This window comes from Calidris pugnax, unplaced genomic scaffold (assembly GCF_001431845.1).
Source record: "Calidris pugnax isolate Ruff unplaced genomic scaffold, ASM143184v1 scaffold24, whole genome shotgun sequence".
NCBI lineage: Eukaryota > Metazoa > Chordata > Aves > Charadriiformes > Scolopacidae > Calidris > Calidris pugnax.
In genome coordinates, this window is record NW_015090922.1 from 31,754,109 (window position 1) to 31,775,687 (window position 21,579).

General features: G+C 35.6%; 1 protein-coding gene and 1 long non-coding RNA gene across 3 annotated transcripts in view; one reads left to right on the top strand and one right to left on the bottom strand.

Moving 5' to 3' along the window:
- Positions 1–21,579, bottom strand: part of PACRG (PARK2 co-regulated) — a 204,023-nt gene that overhangs the window by 39,572 nt on the left and 142,872 nt on the right. The gene's annotated exons all lie outside the window — the stretch shown is intronic.
- LOC106893335 lies at positions 4,091–12,676 on the top strand. The gene is made up of 3 exons (XR_001413048.1): positions 4,091–4,380; positions 10,146–10,201; positions 12,350–12,676. It is a non-coding gene; the product is annotated as an uncharacterized LOC106893335 (long non-coding RNA).

Here is a 21,579-nt window from a genome sequence, read left to right on the forward strand (position 1 = left end):
TCAAACATGCTCCCTTCTTGATTTTCTGGGTACCATAAACAGCCCTAATACAAACATTTAAACTTTTCTTTAGAACATATCTTTTGCTATGTTCCCTGTTAAAACTGTTTATTTAATAACAATAGATTATTTAAAGATCATATTGGCTTGTTAAAGGGGAAAACTTCCCCTTTTAGAGTGTAAATAAGCAATTCTATATATAAACAGTATAACAGAAGTAAGGACAGAGAAGGGGTTGTTTACTTGTTTGTATCTTCTCAGTGGAATAACTGGTTCTCTACTATGTTTTTCAAAGTTTATCTCCTCTAGTTTGGAAGTCCTATGTGACTGTTCCTTTGAGAGATTTTTCTGCAAACTGAAATATCAGAACATCAGGGAGTATTTCCCAAATTTCGGTCTAATGCATCCTATTTAGAATTTTATCCTTTCACTCATCACTCATCATTTGCCTCTTCTCCCAAGTGAATCATGACAGGACTAGAGGAAATGGTCTGCAGTTGCAGCAGGGGAGGTTTAGATTAGATATTAGGAAGAATTACTTTACTGAGGGGGTGGTCAGGCACTGGAACAGCCTGCCCAGGGAGGTGGTGGAGTCACTGTCCCTGGAGGTATTTAAGAATCGTGTAGACATGGCTCTTCAGGGCATGCTCTAGTGCCCGAGATTATTGGTTTGTGAAGCTCAGATCACCTTTCTTTTCCTTGTAATACACTGGCTCAAAATAAAGGAGAGAACTGAGCCCAAGTTTCCATGCCATAATGAGCAGCAACTGCTGGAAAACAGTTTGGTAACAATACCGATTCCTTGTGCCTCGAGTCTGGCAAAGATGCTTAGGAAAAGTCCATAGCTTCCATGACTTTGTTTTTGTTCGTCGAAATGAAACCTGTTGACCTGATTAAACCAGTACATAATTCATTCCCAAATACTTTTTCTTAATTTTTTTTTCATTTATTTATTGAGTAAAAAATGATTTTTTTTCACTTCTTTAGTAATTACTATTGTAGCTGTGTCAGATCCAGCCTAACATCATTTATTTGCTAATCAGCACAAAAATCCCTATTAAAAGTAAATACTAAACTCATCAAGATTATAGCATATTTTTGAAAGTAGCACTTTAAATGTACTGAATTGTTCTCCAAAACAACATTTCCTTTTTAAAAGTCAGAAGTCAGGGATTGTAGTTAAGCAATTATTCACTGTACCAACAGAACAAAAAAAAAAAAAAAAAAAAAATATCTGACAGCATCCTGGCTTTCTTCAAATGAACAGACACCATGTCTTCAACTTAAGCTTGTAGATAAATGTTTGGAAAACACTCTTTAAAAACTCATTTTCATTAGCTATTATGTTTATGACTGCTCATATAAGAGATTATTACTAGGATAACTAATCTTTTCAAACAATTTCATTCCAAATTACAGAATTTGGTTGGTTTTTTTTTTTCTCTGGGGAAACAAAGGATTATTCCCCTCTACAGAGGAAGCTCCTAATCTAGTATGGAAGTGCCTGTAAATGTACCTCTTGTGAATATAGCTATCCAACTCAAATGACTTCAATTTCTTCCTGTATTGAGCTAAAGAACCTGGAGACTTTATGCTAAAGAATCTTTATAGAAATATAGCCTATTAGTACTTGAAAACAGAAGATAAACACAAGGAACAAATACTGATATTCCCCATCAACGTAGTACATGCAGCTTCCTAGTACATGCAATCTAAACCAAGGGAACTGTTGAATTATAATCCCAGCCATTGCTTTGATCTGACTCCCCGCATGCCCCATGAGTTGGCACTGGGAATGTGGTTGGAATGAATAGCTGGTGTCTGGGACAGAGGGCAGGAGGTGGTAAAGAACTTCCCTTTTTGGAAGCAGTCCATATTTATGCTAGACATTAACTATTGGGTAACCACAAGCCTATTTATAAAATGTACAAAACTAGCCCACAAAATCCTTCTGGAGCTGACGTGATCGTTGGCCGTGTTCATTAAAAAACACGTGACCCTACAGGATTACCGGAGGAAGAAACAGAATAAAAGTTTGGCTCTGTGAGCCATTTAGGAGGAAAAATTGTAGTACTTTACAGCGATACTAAAACTGCAGCAATGATAAGGAACTCAAACAGAGGATAAAGTTTTTAGAAGATTTTTCTGGTGCTCTAACAAAAGATACTCTAATACCAGGTTATCCTATAATATTGAAACTTCTGAAAATAATAGCAGAAGCTGTAATTTGAGAGTTCTTTGCTTTACTGGAGGAGTAAAAGGGAAAGATATTTGTGAAAATCTTTCTTTGCCATTAAAATCTCTTTTAGATTTCTTTCTTCAAAATACCCTCTCCTCACAAGCACAACAGAAAGATGCTTGTGACAGTTTGGCTAACCCTCTGAATAAACAAAGCCTAGGCTGATGCTTTTGAAAATATGAAATAAAGTCTTAAGAAAATATGAGAAATAATATTACTTGTTAGGTTTTGTTTTCTTTTATTTTCCTTTTCCCAGAAACAAGGTGCTCTATTTTTACAGTTAAATTTCACCTGAGAAACCCAAACGCAGAGGTACAAACTAAGACATTATAAAGCAGAAGCCTTCAATGTGGCAGAGTTAGTTTGATAAAATGTTTTTGGTTGGTTTTGCTTTTTTTATCTTAAATTGAACAGACATTTAAACACTGACTCTGCAAGCACATGAACATTTAAGTTTGTATAGGAAATATTGTAACTGTAGTCAGTGAAATATGCTTGAATATAAAGTTAGCCACATATGTAACTGTGTAAGGGGAACATTTTAGAGGAATTCATTAGCAATATCTAAAATTACAAATAAAATCACTTGGTTATGTCCACACAGGGCAGTGTGTGAGACACCCCCCATGTTGGCACCTATTGATTCAGCTATACTTATTTTGATCCAAGTTGCTACCTTCACTTGTCCCTCAACTGTGTTGCCCTTCCAGCTTCCTTGGTCATCGCTAAGACATCTCACTGTACTGCTGCTCCACAGACACTTCCCGATTATTCCCCAGGAAATAGCATGGAACTTTTAGGCCAGTAGCTGTAATACTGGTAATGACTGCATAGACAACAACTAGCAAACATTAATCTATAGGTGTCCGAGTTATTCAGTCATTCAAAACTGCACATGTTTATACACACTGTAAAAGAAAGAAGCTGAAAACAGCACAGATAGAAATGTCTACTGAAATAAAGTTGTTAAGACTATTAAGTTGTTAAGACTATTATATCCTGAATCAGTGTTACTAAATTGCTAAATTTGTTCATTTAAAATATGTAACCGTTCTTTGTTTAATTGAAATTGAAAAACAATGACAAAAACGTCACAGTGTGTAAGCTATGTTCACTCTAACTCTTGACTCTCTTGACAGCTCTTGACAGGGTCAAATTTACTTTAGAATGAGATGAAACAATTTCCTTTGAAATCAGTAAGTATTGTGTGCTCCTTCTTTAGATATAAATTTACCTTTCTTATCAGACAATTTTGTGAATGAGGAATATACCCTGTCCTACTTATTTGCCAAGTAAGCCCTACTTACATAAATTCAGTTTTATGTTACTTGAGCAGTAAAAAGACCTGAAAATAAGACATGAAAACACCCAGGAGAAAAAATCCCCTAATGTGAAGATGATAAAGCCAATACACTGACATTCCCATAACCAAAACAATACAATAAGGCATTCCTGTGAGATCAATCAAGGCTTGAGTATGTGATTTTTGCAAACTTGTTCTGGAACATTTTTGCAGCCAGCACCAGATATGTTGAAATACATACTGAAGCTTCACATGTCTAGCCCAGAATTACAAAGTATCAAAACAAATATTTTTCTGCATTACATTGTAAACATTCATATATTATTTTATCTAGTACCAACAAGAAGACAACTTATCACAACAATAATCAACTGAGGAAGAAGAATTTTATTCCAGTGACACAGAAACCCATATGCCATGAAAAAGTATTATTAGAAATATCTTGTCTGGTAAGAGAGAAATTAAAATAGCATAGCAACAATAAGCCAATGGCAATGAAAGGCGGAGGTTCTCTTGCTTTAAAGACATACTGTGGATTGACTCCTGAAAGCCCAAGATAATATTTACTAACTCTGAGCACATTCAATAGCTAGAGATTTTTTTTCTTTTAGTGGGGCCACTGCTCCTTTTGTTTGAAGACAGAGCAAAGCTGTGAATAATGCCTAAGAGCAAAACTAAACCAGAAGTAAATGACTTTTTTAATGTGAGACCTTCAACCTCAATTCCAGTTCCCCAGAGGCCATCTTTGACTCCTTCTCATGAAAAGCTCTCACAGATGTCAACTGGGGATAAAGATACTTCCACAAAGAAACTGATGAAGAAACTGCTGCAGAGAAAGGTGAGCTTACAAGTCTCTTTTGACATCGGTGGCGGGAAGTTAGGGCAGTGTCATTCAGCACAGCCAATTTAAATAAATGCACTGTAGGAGGTTAACAGTGACTACAGTCAGCAAGGACAAACTACATAGCTGTTCAAGGAGTCAGTGAAGGCTACTGCTCAGCAAAAGTAGTGTTCAAAATTAATTAATTTTGGGTGTTCTGCAACACTTGCTGAACTGGTCAAAATGCATTTGTTAGTGTATCATGTCACCGGACCCTTCTGAAAATTTGTTCTGACCCAGTCAAAAAAAAAAAAAAAGATATTGGAAAAGAGCCATTTTAGATGGATAAATTACTGTTCTTCTCTGTATCATAAGGGAGTCAGGGGGCAAAGGAAAAAAAGTCAGACTTTTTATTGTCTTAGTGACCGATGCAAGCAGTGCAAGTGTTAAGGTTGCCAGGAGTTAAGAAGGAGCGTCCCAGGAAAGGAATGAAATTAACCTCTTCCCTGATAGGGACTGAATATTTGAGCTGTTTTTTTAATTAATATTTGATTCCTTCTCTGGAGTAAGATTTCCACTTTGTGGAAATTCATTGTGATATTTCATAATAGCATAAAGGTTTTGCTTGAGTTTACAATATAAATAGTCATTCTTCAAGTAAATGGTTTATATTTAAGTTTAATACAGCACTACTTTCCTCCCTCCCCACAGCCTCTCAAAAGTTAGAACTGGAATTTTCAATTTCACAGCTTAATATGAATTTTAAGACCTATGTTTATTGATATGGTATATATTTTATCATTTATTATGTCAGTTTAGATCTCTGTATCTTATCTCTGCATCTCTGTATCTATCTCAGCATTAATATGTTTGAGAGACCTTCTCATCTGTGGCTTTTGAAATGCATTCCCTCACTCTTTTCACTCTGACTGTATTAGGTGGTTTTGTCCTTTGGTCATGAAATAGTCAAAAGGCCTCTGAGGTAGGTTCAGTTAATGACATATGAATACAGCAAGTAAAAAGAAATCAAAAAGTGCTAGGCATATCATGTGTTATTAGAACAATGATTAGATATTTGCTGGTTCACCTTCAGTTATGGAAGATAACTGACTGGATGGAGCTTTCATAATTTATCAAGAGTTAGAGTAGATCCCAGCATAACACAAACATGTCCTTGCATACCATTAATTTATCAAAGCAAAACCTACATACAAATAAAATGCATACCATAAAGGTATAATTACAAGCAAAATATAAATATAAATTAAAATAACAAAATATATTTTAGAATTGTGTAGCAGTCACATAAATTAACTTTCCTGTGGAAAGCTGTTTTTCTACTACTAATTGAAAATGTAATGTTAGTATTACTTAAACTTTATCACTAAACTTTATTTGCTAGAATCTAATAGAAAATTCTTACCTAAAACAATGTTAACAACTACAATCTCTTTATCAACTGCTCTGTTAAATGTTTTGTTTTTCATTATTTATTACTTCCATTAAATGCACTGAGACTATTGTCATAAGGGAAGGCTATCAGAAAATTTATACCATATTTATTCTACTGCCTAATCTAGTAACTGAACTTGTGAAGTGTGTGTGTATGGATTAGGTAAGGCTCTTGCGTTTAGTAGCTGCACAAAAAAAAGCCTGCCTTTCACATCTGCTTCTTTGCAATAAAAAAAAGTCTTAGGTCAACTAATATAGGTTGTTTGTATATACATTAAAGCTTGTCATGAAAAGACATCTTTAAATTGTGAAGGTAACATCTCTCTTTCTTATCCTCCTGTAGCACAATATAGTTATTGAAAGATGATAATTCAAGTGGTTTGACAGTAAGTTTATCAAAGAAAGAAAAAATAAAACTATATTTCCTCATATGTTTAAAAATAATATTTGAAATACTTGATTTATTTCTCATAAATCAGAGGTTTACTGCATTATAAAGAGTATTGTTGTAAAGAGGCCTTTTGCCTTTGTCCAAATTTGTCTCTGTACAGATTCAACTTAGTTCAAGCAGCAGCTACATAGCCCAAGATTACATTAAATTATATATATAGTATATATATACCATAAATATAGCATAATGTAGTATAAATATAAATGTAATACTATAATACTATATAATACTATAATATAGTATAAATAGCATTTACAGCAATAGTATATATATAGTATAAATAGCATAAACAGCATAATATAGTTATATGCTGCTATTATGTCTCTTTCATCATATTTGTTTATTCGGTAAACTAATATTTTATATGAAATAACATTAATAGATCCTTCCTATCCTTACTAGATCCTTGATACTATTACTTTATGATAATTATTTTTTTCCCTAATCTCTCCTGTATTAGTGGAATCCAGAAAGGCTTTCACTCATCTGTATATGTATTCAAGTCTAAATTCACATTCAGCTGCACAAGACAAAACAGATTTTAGACTAAAATGTCTATCTCACAATTACAGAATTAATTAAAGTTATATCTGGTTCCTCAGGAAATAGTAGGTTTGAGACAACATTAATTCTAGAGATAAGTTGGATTGCTAACACAAAGAGTTTGTCAGAAATTACTACCGCCTTTTAAATTGTGCTCATGTTTAGAGTCATGATGTCAGAAAAGACGCAGAAGGCGAACATTGCTGTAAGAACATTCATCAAAAAAAGGTTACTCCAATATGTTATTACAAAGCTAGCAGCTGTGTTGATGAAATCGCAATTCCTTTTTAGCTTTGACACTACCCTTCAGAAAAACTGTGATCTGATTTTCTGCATGTAACTGTATTAGGCAATTGTCAATTCAATTTGATATTTTGTTCCAAAAGAAAAATGTTAGGGAGCATAGATCTACATGAAATACAGAGTTACATTCGGTGTTAAATATGGTGGTGGGCTTTGTTCCTGATATAAAGAAAATTGTCTGAGTCACAAAACTTGTAGATATATGGAATCATAGAGTGATTCAAGTTGGAAAAGACACGAGGAGATTTCATGAGGAGGTCAGCTGGACAAGAAGGGTCAGCTATGGCACCAGATCAGGCTGCTCAGGTCTTTGCCCAGTTATGTCACAAAAACTTCCAAGAATGGAGACTGCACAGCCTCTCTGCGCAATCTGTTCCAGTGCGTGGCAGTTTCACAGATGGCTTCATATGGAAGTTTACATCACAAATTGACTTGAATTTTCTACTCATTAACTATCAGGAATTTTCTAATTTCTCTACTTGGGACTTTGTTTGTTTTTGGAGTGCAAAGTCATGACAACTTTGGGAGTATCTTAACAAAGCTTCTGCTTCCTTTACATTTCTTATAGATCTTGTGATCTCTTAATCCTTTTAAGAACTCCACTTTGTAATTCTTCAACTCTGGAAATGGCCCTTTTGCCTCACAAGAGAAAAAAATTGAAAGTATGAAGGTACCCATTGCACAGGGAATTTCACTGAAACTAATGCACACAATATTTGCAAAACTCAGTAATCCAGTCATGGTCACCTACAGTAATGGCATATCCTTTTCCCACACTGTGTGTGATGAAAAGCCCTTGATGCCCTGCCCTGAAGATAACAGGGACATTATGAAATAGTCAATTCTTATAATTGAGGTGTATAAATAAAATTATATGTAAGTCATACTAGACAGCCATAATAATTGTTTCTTACTTAAACTATAGATCAGTATACGACACACTAGGTGTAGACAGTAACTGGAAACAAAGTCAGAGATGTTGCTTCCTCCCCATGAACATCTACTGCATTTTGAAACACTAAGAAAATGAAAGAAATAAACATGGAGCTGAGAGAATCAGGAAAGAGTAAGGAAAAGCTACAGATCATTTTAACACAAGGTTTAAATATGGGGCATCACATGAATCAAAACAGAATCACATACAGAACAAGTTGCACATTCAATTGCACATCCAATATTTAATTAAAAATTTCTTATTTGTGTCTATCTTTATTCGCTATTTCTTGCTGTCATTTATATGAAAATAAGTGAATAAACACCCTTTATATTTAAGGCGAAGAGTTTATTTTATATCATAACGATGCAGGGAACAAATAGCTATTCAAGAAGAGTAAATAAATGTCAACAGGTTGTACCTATTATGTGGCCTATGACCTTTCCTTAGTTGTCACACCTGACACTACAAAAGTGAGATCACTAGAATTTCCACTTTAAATTAAATTAGGCTAATGAAGGTAACTGAAAGAGCCTGCCAGGAGTAACAAATATGAATGTACAAACAGCGAAAGCAATGGGATATTAAAAGGTATGTTATACTTCACACTCTCAATTTTATAAGAGATAGAGATATATATATATCTAATTCAGCTTAGCAAGGAGTGAGATTGTCAGGGCTGCAGGTGCAGCAATAGGCCATAACCGCCCTGAGCAGCCTCCCCAGGGGCCTCCCCCCGCACCTCTACCCGCAGGCCCCATGTCACCCCCGGGCTGGGCCTTTGCCCCGGGCCTGGGCTGGGCTGGGCCACTGCTCTGCCCCGCCTGGGACAGCCAGACAGGCCCTGGGTCACTGCCGTACCTGCTGGTAGATGTTTGGATCCTGGGTTGGACTGTGTCCCACTGGTGAGGGTCACCAGCCTGTGCTGGGGGTGGCCCTTGGCTCCTGGCTTGTCCCCCTTGGTGGAGCTGCTCTGCTCCTGCTGCTCCCCATCAGCCGTGTGGACCCAAAAGCACTAAGTGCCACCAGCAGGACGGACACCCCGCCGGGTCACAGGGGGCAGGGGGAGAAGGCAGCCCTCTAGTTAAATGCGCACATGAGCCAGAGAGAGTTTTCTGTCTCTCATCATAAGCAGCTCTGTTGTAAAAACATGATTTTTTTTAAATTTTTTTTTTTTTAAATGGGGTTCACTGCTCAAGTAAAAGATTCTTGCTTAGACCATCCTCAAAGAACAACTCATTTTTAGTGAAGTTTACAGTGTTGAGGTTTTTGGTCAGTAACAGCAATATTCAGTAGTACAAAACCCTGAAAAATAACATAACAACAGAAATCTAGAAAGTACCCACTTGCAAAATACCTGGATGGTGGAGTGTTTGTCATACCCCAGCTCCACCCAGCTTGACTTTTAAACATCTAACAAGGTTTGAATTCCCCGATAACAGAGCATTCAGACTTTGACTGCATAGCTCTCATAAGATCTGCCACTGTCGCTCTTTCAGTGTCACATAGCGGTGGGAAGTTGAGCGCAGAGAGGTCACAAGATGTTTTGTCATGCATCTCAGCTGGCTTTGGTCTCAGGAGCTGGAGACGCCATGGCAGCAGGAATGCCGAGAGCCAGCCTATGCAAGCATTCCCTTCATCGCTCGCATTGCTGGAGCAGCACCCTGTGATAGCAGTGAATGTTAAGAGACTATAAATATGGCAAGAATTCAGAGAGTAGACAGGCTTTTGAGGCTGATAATTTAAATGTTATTGGGAAAGCTTGAAAATTAAAGCAACAGCAGCTTTTTCATTGGAGAATCAAGCAATAGCAGACAAAATTAATTTTGTTGTTCACTTCAGAGTACCTACTGATTGAATGGCAAAACTGACTATTTTTGTACATACAGTAGCATACTGCTACTCTTAGGGTATACACATGTAAATAGAAATTTTCTGCATTGAGGCTCCAGTTTACTGCTCTGTCAGTAACACCTGCCTCTTTCTAGAATTTACCATATATGATAATACCTACATGTCATGCTGAAGTCCTGTGTAGAGACACCTGTAATCTACAAGTTATCATGGCATTTCGTCTAAGAGTGTCTCGCTCTCCTGCAGGGTTAGCTTCCTGGAGCAAGCTTACTCGTCTGTACTGGTCCCAGGACCTGAACTAGGTTGGTCAGAGATAGCTCATCTTACTGCTTTGTGTAACAAATATCTGTCAGCTACTGGAAAGCAAAACACTTACCAAGTGTATGTCATATGTGTATGTCATGTCTACTGATTATGAAGGACACCTAATACACTAAAAATCAAAGCTTTTCTAAATTAAATGACCAAAGTTCCTGTATCATAGTTTCTTATGAATTTCTTTATCCACATTATAAACAATTGAAGGTTTTTAATTTTACAGTATTTTATTTCCTCTTTTTCAGTATGGTGCAAATTATTCCACTGAATAGATTTCATTTGGGGAACTGAATAGATTCCCTGATGACTGTATTTTAGAAGCCTTTATTGACTGTGTTTTATATAGTAAAGAAAACAATACACATTCAGTGTTAAATCATGGTATAAAAGCACCTATAAAACTGACTGGTGGGTTTTTAAAATGACACTTAAATCCTGATTTATTTCCCTGAATGCATTCACTTCAGAGAATAAGACTGTGATAGGTGTCTAGCTACAACTGTAGTTGTTTAACTATACAAATTTGCACCTTCACTTGCCCAGTGAAGTCCCAGATTCAAAGTCCAAACATTTCTTGGCAGTCACAAAAAAAAAAAAAAAAAAAAAAGACAAATTTTTACCGGTACTGCTTTTGTTGGATATCAGAACTAGCATAAGGAGAGATTTATGGAAGTATAAAAGCTAATAAATATTCCCACATAACAGCTGAAAATAACTTTTCACTAACAGTATAAGAAAATAACAAAACAAAAATGCTGATAGTCAAACCAGAAAAATACATATTTATGTATTAAGTGTAGCTTACAAATATATCATCTAAATCCTTAATATTGATATTCAAAATCAATTACAAATCTTCTATTTCCATCTATGGTAGCAGTACCATATCCCTTGTTAGTAAGTGCTGTGAAGGAATGAATTCACAAATAAGAAATCTTTTTTTTACCACCAACAAAATCCTCACAGTATCTATTTTAATTCCCAGGTAGAAAATCCATATTAAGTGGAGAAAAAGTCGAAAGTATATTTCTCAGATGTAAGCATAAAAAAGATGTAGTAATTGTCCTAAAGTAAGTACTGAGATGGCAGGAAATTCAAAGATAAGGTCATACTTAGAGAAAAGCCCAATGCTTTAAACTAACAAAATGTGTTAAAGGCAGCCCCTGAAACTAACATTTTCATTACAGTAATGTTACACACTGAATACAGATCTCTAATTAGGGCATTACTATTGGAGAAAATTGGCGTTTGCAATTTTTAATTAATAAATTAAGTAGTCTAGATATTAGTATCACCACTGTTTGTTTCACAGTCTATTTCTTTTCTCTAAATCCTAGTGACCAAGTCTGTACTTGGATTTACGTGTGTACAAACCATTTAGTTTCAGGTGGCCAAAACTTGTTTTAATGTAATGGGGTGCTTATGCCATTAAAAACTTGGCCCATGTCTGCATGTGTACTACTACTTAATTTTTCAAGACTTTTTTATCTCTGTTTATCCTGTCTATTGTAAAATGATATGGCTTATAGTGAAGACTGCCTGTTCAGTATGAGCTATGGATTTACAGTAAGTTATTGCCTTTAAGATGCGAAGATAATCACGGTTGTTTGTCTTGCCAATGTTTGTTTATGATCCTAGAGTAACAGAGGGGAAAAAGACAAATGTCAAGAGAAGAAAGAAAAGGGAAACAAATTAAAAGGATGTGCTTTAAAGAAGACTGTGGACATATGTTCATAATTATTGCATTTATATTGGAAAGACATAGCACGTGGTTTTATCAAAATTCATATCAAACCTACATTTTTAATTTTTTTTCTCCTCTTAAGAAATCCACTCAGGTGATTGGCACTTTCTACTGAGCCCTTGTTCTTATCACTGGATTTTGAAGAGTATACATGGAATGCAATTCTTTGGTACTGGACATGGATGTGCTGTCACAGAAGCATGCATGAATTCACAAGCATTTGATGCGTAAATACAGTTTAGCTTGTGATCTTGCCATCTGTAGTTCATGATAATACTTTTTTATTTTGAAGCTCATAATGCATAATGGAACTGAGCATCAATTTGCTGTTATGATGTACAAAGAACTTCATACAAGAAATAATTGAAAGCTGTGTTGCTTTTCTTAGGTGCAGACCGTCTTCAGATCTGTCCAGTCCGACGTCTAGAAACCAGACCTCACAGAAATACACGAGTCTCCTGTGCTGTGTTCTCACTCTGACTCCTTTCATGCTCTGCTCTTTTTTTCCTTAGTCCACTGTACCCTCCTGTATCTCTTCCAACCTAGACAATTCTATGATTATGATTCTATCTATGCATTCTTGTTTGATACACAGCTAATTCAGACTCGCTCTTGCTCCCTTTCAAATCAATAACAAAACTCCACTTGAAGCTCAGGACACTTTTCTGGTGATAACATTTTTAGCCTTTCTAGTTATAAAAATGGTCTATTAAAATAAAAAAAATAATTTTTAGTATACTAATGAACAGATAGACCTAGTTCCTAAATATGAAATTCCTGAAAAGAGACTACACTTACCACACAACACATGTAAGAGAAAGTAGGCTACAAAGCTATGTCTGTGGGCCAGGCAAATTATTTAAGCTGAGATATCACTTACACTCTTTAAAGCTTTTCTTCTCCGGTATACCTAAGAGGAGCTACTTGAAAGAATGAGCTGAGTTCTCTTCTCATCCACTATGAACTATTTTTATTAAAATCTCTGTCTTGGTTTATGTAAAGCAAGTATAACACTATATTCCTAGCTGCAGTAACACAATATTAGTTATCTGTTCTGGTGTCATTTTGTGAAAGCTCTTAAGTTATCTGATGTTCTAATCAACAGTGTCCAAAGATAGGTGCATTTAAAGAAAAACCTACAAAAGTAATCAATCACATCTCTGGTTCTTTTCACCTTCATTCAAACGAACGCAAGACCATACAGAGGCATAGCGCTGAGGTGGTTGGCAAATATCTAGATAATCAGTTGTCAAGAAGAGCTCTGCCACACGTTCAGTTTTCTGACAACCCAGAAGCGAAGTTGCATAGCTGACAATTTTCCAAAAACTTGACAAGAGCTTTTGTACATGAGCACAAAAGAAAGCAACACACTCCAGAGCTGTAATAAATAGTAACCTGACCATAATCCTACAAATGGAGTCAGCAGTCGTAAGGCTTGCTTACAGAGAACAATAAAAATCATGGAGTTTTTTTCAAGACATTAATAAAGTCAGAAAGTAGTCTTCAATCCTGCAATAAAATGCTTTAGAGTTTATGACTATACTTAAACCTAAGTAGAGCTTTCTCTGATAATCAGACACTGCATATATTATTTCAGTGTGCTTCTGTGTTAAAACACTAGTGTATATTGATGTAGGGGGCCATTGATATATAGTGGCCATTAATCAAAGTATTAGGAAAGGAAGACATGAATGCTGGATTACATATCTCCTGTCTGAGCTTTGCCAAATGAGTCAGAATGATTCCTTGAGAGGTAAGCTTTCAACTGCCTTCAATTTATAACTAACTTTGTGTTCATGTCTCGGATTTCTGTACATGCACTTGAGCTAGAGGGTAGTGGGTAGTCTAGCAGAATCAGTAAATTGAGACCCCAGGAACTAACAGGGTTTGAGATCCTCTCCACAGCAGCTAATCCTGACAGCCATGAGCTTTATAAAGCTGCAGGTTTCTGTACTTGTCCAAAGCTTGACAAAGTGTTTCAACAAGACAGACCCTGAGATACTCTGCCTTCACAAATTTTGAGAGAATTCTTTCCATATGTAAAAAAAAATATGGCAGTGGACAAAATACATCTGACCTAAATATAAAGCATGAAAAGATATACTTCAGTGTCTTTGAAACAGATCAGGGTAGTAGAAGCAATGTATAAGAAATTAGTTTAAAGACAGAAATTTTGTTAGTAAATCAAAAGAAGCTGTAATAAATAAGGAACATGGTTTTTAGTGTCTGACAAACCAGACAGAGAAACACACTATCTCCTAGTCCCACATTTTAAACTATGCATGCTATGATTATAGTCATAAACAACTGATACTGTGTCTGTACGTAGGAAAACAAAGAACAGTTCTTTTTTAGGAACTATCTGTAGGAAGAACATACAATTTAGTCAACAAGGGAGCTGGAATAACCTCTTGTGTTCTTTCCAATGACTATAGTTTAGTATTTAGCAGAAGGAATGTTTTTGTTCTTTTCTGTGTGCTTTTTCTCTTCTATCCATCCTCCTCCTCTTTCTGGCGAAGCATGGATTTTTTCTGTTCTTGCACCTGGCCTGACAAACAGTACCCCACTATTTTTACGTGTTCTAACCCACAGCACTTTTTTCAGACAGCTGCAATTGCTGTGCTCTCTGACCAAGAAAGCAAGTTTCTGACCTCTGCCACCAATGCCAATACGCAATCCGGCAGCATATAACACTCCAAGTAACAACTTCTTCTACTGCCCATAATGAAAAACTGTGCAGCAATCCTTCTCCAGCAATCCTGTCCTGAAATTCTCCTATCAACTCACTGACTTCATCACAAGTATGAGATGGCCACACAATTAATTTGTGAACATGTGCTATATTTTCTTTCTGAAAGCCTGAAACTGTTAGTAGAAGGAATGGATAAAGTTCAGTCACAATGTGTTAAGTACTAGATGGCTTTTGAAGATGATTAAATATTAGTTTGGAATCAACAGAAAATATTTCCTTAGAGTAAGTTTCATCATTACAAATATTTTTCCTGTTCTACAAAACGTATGCGTTTTCAAAGAAGAAAAACATAGGATAAGCATTTCTGTTGCTTGGGCCTGAATGTCTCTGTATAATCTGATAACTTCTTTTCAGCTACAGGCAGGTTCAGAGGGGAAAACAGTTGCTCAGGACAGAAAAGGTAGGAAAAAGTAAATTTTCCAAATTAAAATATGATAGAAAGTGAATACTGGCCAAAGCTTAACTTAAACTGAATATACTTTTTTCCTTTTGATATTTCCTGGGATTGTTAACACACTACAGAAAAATCCTGATTTTAGAGGATTTTACTTCTTTCTGGAAGTCTTTTTCAAAAAACTTGTTTTCTCACAGCTACTCTGTTAGTCTGGATGATTCAGATTTGTTGAGAGAAGAATTGAAAGGCAAGGTAAATTTTTAATAAGCAATCTACACTGCAATAGAATTTGGAAACTTCAGAAATTTACATGAAAAAAAAGTTTTTGTTGAAAGAGAGCAGGTCATATAGTGAAGAAATGTTCATTTGCTAGTGTGTTTGATACTTTGACTGTTATTGTGTGAAATGCAAATGCAAGTATAAGAGAATTTAATTCCAACGCAAAGGAAATGAAAACTTGTTCATAAATTAAATGTGAATTATTTTAAAATGTATTTTCATTCGAAACGGATAGGATCTGAAGAGCAGTAAGTCACAAAATGTACATTATGTTATTTTCATTTCCTCTCTTCAACAAACGTATAGAAAAGTGCCTTTAAAACACAGGTGATCATCTGCTGACAGAAAGTGACAGCATCATTTTTTCCATTTTTAGATAGTAATTATAGCCTTAAAATGCTAGAGCATCTTAAACAGGTTGCAAATAATTTATGGGTTTTCTTGGATGCAATTTTTTTTAAAGAATATACTTTTATCTTATTATCCTTCCTATTCTTCCTTATATTTGTTCCAGATATCAAAACTTCTAAGAAAACAGTATACCTACCCAAAATACCAAGTTTGGTCCAATTGATGTTTAAACTGTCAGTATCTCGGTATCCTAGAGAAATTAAACTATATAATGAAACCAGCAGGTTTTCTCCACCTCAAACTCCCACAATTAGTCCAGTAACTTTTGAGAAGACAAGTGGTGTTAAACCTTTACTGCTACCATTTATTTACAGTATAAATTAATCCAATTGCATACAGATTTATCCCAAATCTTTGTACATCTTTGTAGGATTTTGTGAAACTTCAAGAGACTCAAGCTACTTTGGACCAGCATAAATGGAGCATTCCACAGACAAAGTTCCCCATGGGAAACAGTAATAAATGAATGGGGAATGAGAGAAGGTTCATCAGACGACCAGGTTAACCTACACCTGACTGATGATGTAATTAGAGGAAATCTGCCACGTGGGGAAGATTGACACAGGGTCTTAAATTTAGAGTAAAATCTTTCCATGCTTGAATTTTAGAAATTATAATTTTTAAAAAAGTCAAAAGTTCCTGCTCATTTCTGGGTATAAATGCTGTTAAGTACATTTTCCACGATAAAATGATTCTAGTACTTTATAAAAACAGCTCATGGCAGCTAAACTTTTAGCTTTGAGGTAGAAAGTCTGCTTACAGCTTCCTTTTTGGGGGAGAAAAAAATAACTATTAAAATCAAATTATCTTTAGAAGAAATATGGGAGGATTAGAGTCCCTCTTTGAAAGGAAATCTTCAGAACTTCAAGTTTTTGAATTCACTGGTGTTCTGGCAGAATCAGCTCTATAGAGGTATGTTTGGCCCTTCTCTGTCTGAATATACTGTTATTATGCTTAAGGAAACTGTTGATATATCATGAAATATATAGTTTAAGCAACGTATCAGGTTAAGGTTGCTATAGCCATCCTATGGTTTCCAGTTGTGAAAGGGGACTGATGCACTAAGATGGAACACAATGGACAGACAAAAGATTAGAAGAATGTTTGATGACAAGTCGATTTGGTTGATAACGGCCTAAGACTAGCATTTTATAAGGATCCCTTCTGGCCGTTTCCAGCATCCTACTGTGCTCCTCCCTAACTGTAAGCATCTATTGGCCTAGTGTTCTTCTCTTAATGAAGCATGACATAGCACTGAAATCACGTTGATGTAATATTTAAAGGCTGGAAAAAACAGAGGAAAAATTCTCCTAGATTGTTTTCTCATTCTGTTAGTACTGGAAGACACCAGAATGACATTGCCAAGTATCTTGATCCAGTAGATCAAGATTTTTAGTTGCCTCTCTAATGTATCTTAACGCTGCACATCTACCTAATCACTTTGCAGAAATGTGTATTTTTGCAAGGTAACTACTACATTCTTCTGTAATGCATCCATTTGGGGTAATTATTTCTCTGAAAAAGTATAGCAGCCTTTTTTTCTAAATATTTAGTCAGCTGAAACACTGGGTATGCTATGCTTGCTTCTTTTGTGTTTACCCCAGCAACGCTGTCAGATAGATACACAGTAACGTCACTGGGAGGTCTGCAGCCCTACAGAAAATCAGGTTTTTTGTTATCTGTCCTCAGGCTGTTCACAGAATTTGCTAATGTACAGGTAATTACTTTGCAGGACAAAACTTAGTATTGCTTCAGATTTTCAGATGTTCTACTGCTGGCAAGATTTGGTTCTGGAAGTGAGTACTTTACAACTTGCAAGGTATAACTACGGAGCTGCCAACCTGGCTATGCTTAATTTCCTATAATGACAAAGTGTGCTATATTTTGTACTATCTTTTAGTTGCATTTAGCACTGGAAGAAATATATATTTAGGGCGGTTTCTACAATTTACTCCAGAAACATCTTCTCTATAGTGTCAGTTGCTGACGATGCAAGCACTAAAATGTGAGATGGCCTCTAAACTCAGTTCTGTTAGGTTTTTTGATACTACAGAAATAACATAGAGGACAAATAACATTTTATTGCAAAAAATCTTAACACATAGGGCTGCACTCTATGTGAAAAATAAAACCAGAAGAGAACAATATTCTGAAATACTGATTTAGAACTGAACACAACTGAAAAGAAATTCTGGTGCAGTACATAGCACTACAGCATAATGAATAAACAGCTCATAAAATTTCTGAATGAATTAACTTTTATTCTTCAGCCTGCATTTGTCACTGAGCAGTATTCTTTCTTTGTTATTTGTTCCTGTTCTCTACTAGGCAGCACACTTTTCACACATAAAACAAATGACTATTTATGGATTCATATTACATTAAGCAAAGTGAAGTAATTATCTGCCATGTTATATGTCCCATCAAAATTAGTCTGACAGTTAATGTGGTTGGTTTTAGCAATGTAATATTCCAAAAAATAGGAAATCAATAGAATTGCTAATATGTATTTTGATTAAACTTGGGTAACGTATTGTAATTCAATCCATAGATTTTTATTTAAAAAAAAATAAGTTCCATCTTTCTATACTATGTGGCTTGCATTTATGAGATGCTGGAGTGTAAATCCTATAAGTAAGGAAAACCAAAATCAAGTGTGATTCAGTTTTTAGATAAATATTTAGCTAAATTCAGTTTTAAAAGACAAATGAGAAGAAAAATTAATATGTTCATCTATCTTAAAAATTGTCATCCTATTTATCTTACTAGACAATGTCATTCCAAAAAATTGCAAGATTTTCAGAGTTCTGGAAATATAGAAAAGATGTTTCTGGAGTAAATTGCAGAAACCACCCAAAAGCACAGGATGTACTATTTTAGAATATTATGAAAGAAAATTACTCTATATTCTATCTGTTACACTTCAGGAGAAATTAAGAGTGGTAGATGTAATAGCAACATAGGGATTTAGCGGTTGGAGTACACAATAAGAGATGTATTCTTGGCACAGTCAATAGGTATATTTATCTCAGAGACTCAATTTCTCTTCATACACATATTTAAGTAGGTCAGTATTACCTTTTTGAAATAGTTACAGATCATCCAGTGAAATACCACAATAACGTCAGAGGATTATACTATAATCATCACAAGATCACAATAAAATAAGATAAAACAACTCTGATATCTATTACTGAAAAACACAATAAAGACCATGAATAACAACTATTAACACTAACATCTTCAGAGCAAAAAATTGGCGGAACGTTTGAGCTGGACCATTTCTGCTATGAACTTCTAGAGGTAAGTACAGCTGCTCTCATGCCTCATAGAAGCATATTAAGAAGCACGGGGTACCCTTAGTAGTATAGAGGAGTACTGTTTTGTTCCTGATTCAGTGAAGGGATTTCCCACCTTAGCCAGCAAAACTTTTCCAGTTTCTCGTCTTTTTTTGCTGGTCATTCAGGCTGTGGTTCCTAGCCCACACCAGCAGACTCTGCCATTTTAACAATGTCTCTTGACATCTTGTTATGTCTGACTTTACCTGTTCTCCCCAATTCACTCTGTACTAACATCAGGGTGAGGTAAGTACAAAAGAATGGTCAGGAATGTACAACTGCTGGTGGCAGTGAAAGATGGAAACAGGATGTAGATTAGTTTACGTACTAAACTAGCTTAGTTTAAAATTAGATTACGTACTAAAAAGCCAAGCCTTCCAATGCCAGTCTTATAAGGTCTTGCATAGCCCGAATAATGAAAAATTGAAAGTGATTTCAAGAACTATGCATCATTTGAAAGTGGTTCCTTAAATAAAAAACTGTAGATTTTAATAAAACAGTACAAATGCAAGGCTATAGTAGTTAACAACTGACATGTAAATTAAGCCATAATGCATGTCTTGTTTTAATGATTCCAGTGAACTTAATCAATAAAAATTAAAATCACCAATAATAAATTGTAAGAACACGTACAAAATGTGCTACATTTTGCCCTTATACAAAGTAGGAGCATTCTCTAACTGTCCACACCATGCTCACTGTCCACCTTCAAATCCCTATTTAAAATCCTCCTTTGCCATGGTGGTAAAAACAACCACAAAACCCCCTCATATTCACAGCTGCAGACGGCTGTTTTCCTGACCATTGTTTTCATACTGAACCGAGCTGGTTCGTTGTTTTCTTGTGTTTCCCCTCTCTGTCTGTTTTCTTCCACCTGTTACTGGCAGAGTTGCACTCTAGATTGTGAGGTCTTTTGGACAGGGAATGTCCCTTTGTAGCATATTGGCACTACCGGGACAAAGAAGTTCAGGGTTCTAGAACTCTACAATGGTGACCACTTGACTTCAGGGGACATAGGCCCTAAATATGACACTTTCATCTTTCCCCCAAGCTTGAAACATTCTGCAGGAAGGACTCAACCACGACTAAACCAAATCAGCATGATGAAGAATCTCCAGCCACTGATGGAACCAAGTTACTTGCTACTGTTTTAATTTACTCAACTTGGTCCCTTCTGATCTATTGTTCATTCCAGCCTTTTTTTGTTTTATCTCATACTATGTTTATTTCAGTTTTAACCGTACCTTTTTCTTATTCTCATCTCTGCTCTATCTTCTTCTATCACTCATTCGTCTATATGGTTTTCTCTTTCTTTTATGAAAAATTACCTAAAAATACTTTAGTTCAAAGTAAAGCCTTATACCTTTGGCTTTATGGATGATGTAGATCTCCACTGCAAAGAAGCCAGTACTTATTTATGGGGTACTAAAAACGTGCAGTGAGAGAAGCAGAAAGGATTTTTATAGTCTTGGTGAAGCTAATTCTTGAATATTTGTATTGATCCTGTGTCTTGCTAGAAAAAAATGTTGAAAAATTGGCAGAGGTACAGCAAAGAACCACAAGGCTGGAGAAAACACCATGCAATGTGAGACATCAGAAGTGCAGTGTGTTTTAGCTATTTAGGAAGAAGACTGAAAAGTAACTTGACTACAGTACACAAATATCTTCATGGGAAGAAAATATTATCTACGAAAAAACTCTTTGGTCTTATGAAGAGGGATGTCACTAAAACAAAATGCTGAGTACCGCAGTCAAATTCTAAAGCAAATTAAAAATTCAATGTAAATTAGGCATGCAATTTCAAGAGTAAGAACAACTGGTCACAAGAAGAAATGCAAGCCAAACAGTGCCTTCAAATAAGGCATGGATGCCTTTGTGGAAGCTAAAATTCAGTCAGCCTTTGAGCTCTCCCGTTTTCAATAAGAGGCACGTTTTATTCAGATGCGCGTTATCAGGTATTAACATCAGAGTTGGTGGTCTGCTTATCTCTTTGGCTTTGAGATCTATGAATCTCTTGACATTCAGCAGCTCTGTGGCCTCAGTTCTACCAATCTTGCTTGTGCATTCTTCTCCTGATTCCACAGTTATTGTGCAATGGCTGGCTGTTTACTGTAGAAGATTCCTTTTAAGTACCGAGTTAAAACATCATTAACTCTTCTGAAGTCTTAAAACCTGCTTCCAAATATGTGGAGAAGTAGAAAGATTACCTACCTCATATCATTTAGCAACTATAGAATTTACTAAACCTTATTAGTTTATGAAGTTTATTGCTTGTTAAGGTCTTGGCGACCAGGCGACCAGGACTCTTTTATTAATTCATCTCAATGACTATAATAGCTACAATGTTTGTGGTGCAATTCAAGAAAACTGAGACATATTCCATGTATTCAGGGCATACAATGCATCTGTTCCACAGCAAAAAAAAAAAAAAAAAAAAAAGAAAC